The following is a 2,101-nucleotide window of genomic DNA, read 5'->3' as shown; positions in this document are numbered from 1 at the left end:
AAGTCTCTATCTTTTATGGTTCAAAAGTTATTGTGAAAGTTACAAAACCACTATTTTTAACATATAGGTCACAGTCAAGGTCACCAGGTCATTGACCTTGGTGTCATTTGAAAGAACTTTATTTGTGTAGTATGCAAACTAAATATGCAGTCTATCTTTTATGGTTCAAAAGTTATGGCGAAGGTTTAAGTTTGCAGACAGAACAGCTATTTTTAGCATATAGGTCACATTCAAGGTCACAAGGTCATTAATATTAGTGTCAATTGAAAGCACCTCATTAGTGAAGTATGCATACCAAATATCAAGTTTCTTCCTTTCATGGTTCAAAAATTATTATTATTAAAAATTTGAAAATTGTCATAAGACTTCAGATTTATTGATGTTAACTTTCATGATATACTGGATAAGACAGTTATAATATATATATACTTATAAAAAAAATTGAATGTTCAAATTACAAAACTTCTTTAAATTGAAACAATCTCTGTTTCCCTTAACAACCCCCCCCCCCCCCCCCCCCCCCAAGAAAAAAAACCTGAAAAAAAATATTTAAAACGGGGGCAATTTTGATAGGTCAGCTGGAGTACATCAAACATATAATTTATTTATTGCTGGCCTTAAAATAGTAAAGATGTATTTGGATTAGTCCGGGGGAGGGGGGGGGGGGACATAAAGGTATTTTTATTCTTTTAAATGCTAAATTTGCATTTTGTTGGTTAGACTAGACACAGTTACACTCAACTTTCACATATGAGTAAATTTTCTCCTGTTGAATTGAACACTTAACTTAAGGTCACCTTAGGCAAGAAGAAATTGTTTATCTGAATATAATTATTATACCCCCTGCTTGAAAAGTGGGAGAGTATTACCGTTTATAGAAATCGGTATGTCCGTCCGTCTGTTATGCTTTGGGGTACCCGTCTTTTATCCACAACTCCTCTCATTCCACTGAAGAAAATTTAATGAAACTTTCACAGAATCTTTATTACGTATTGCCATTGTGACCTCCTATTTTACTTTTTGATCCGACTCATATTTTGGGTTTCCCGGCCACAGCAAAACATAGACTTTGTCATCAGTTATAACCATATGGGAGGTGGGGGTATCAATAATGAGCTCATTGCTCACAGTACCTCTAGTTAATGTTACACCCAGGTTCATGGACTGGAGTAAACATGGTAAATGAGAACAGCAAAATTAATTTCAAGATTTTAGAGTAATTTAAGCTCACTGCTTTAGAGACCAACCTCAGTGGTAACCACTACAGGAGTATATATTGTGCATATAAGTAGAACAGAATGTTCTAAGCCTTTGCTCAGAAGTATTGATACAAGACAGGTGAATTGATGCTCCCAGTTCAGGTGTCAGCTGGATGAGGTAAAAAGCATGCTTACTGTACCAGTGAATACTTGATATCACAATTACTTAACTTAGCGGAACTCTTTCACAGGTGATATTGAATACAATGCAAGATTGATCATTGTAGAATTTATAAGGGTAGATAAGTAAAAAATCCTGCTGGAATACTTAGTACCTTGCTAAACAGTCGCTGAATCAGTCTAATCAATTTTTGAGAGGAGTTAATCCGAAGATGTTACATTTTTAATGATATTTTTAACTTAGCAGACTAGTACTCTTCTCATTTCAATGTTCTGTTGAATCATCCTCAGGTAGTGTAGATTCAAGTTTGTTCAAATCATGACCTCTGGGTCAGGGGTTAGGATGGGCTACAATGGCTAATCAAAGTTTTACATAGAAATATATAGGAAAAATCTTTAAAAATCTTCATCTCAAGAACAATTGGGACAAGAAAAATGAAACTCATGTTGGATCATCCTCAGATAGGTAGGGTGGGGACACAATGGCCGATCAATCTTTAAAATCTTTTTCTCAAGAAGTTATATATATGCAGTATTGATACGGATGCATTCTCATGCAAGTAGTATTAAAATTCAAGCCCTCTCATGACCCCCCCCCCTTCAGTGAACTTCTGATCTGAATAATGTGCTTTTTCCTAGCTGATGTGCTCAGGTGAGCGATGTGGCCCCTGGGCCTCTTGTTTTTAATTATTATAGTAGCTTTATTGTACTATAATGAACAT

Source organism: Saccostrea cucullata, unplaced genomic scaffold (genome assembly GCF_032062105.1).
Source record: "Saccostrea cucullata isolate Sc308-1 unplaced genomic scaffold, CSIRO_AGI_Scuc_v1 ctg2372, whole genome shotgun sequence".
Lineage (NCBI taxonomy): Eukaryota > Metazoa > Mollusca > Bivalvia > Ostreida > Ostreidae > Saccostrea > Saccostrea cuccullata.
The sequence above is the reverse complement of the archived record's forward strand: the minus strand, read 5'-3'. Positions refer to the sequence as shown.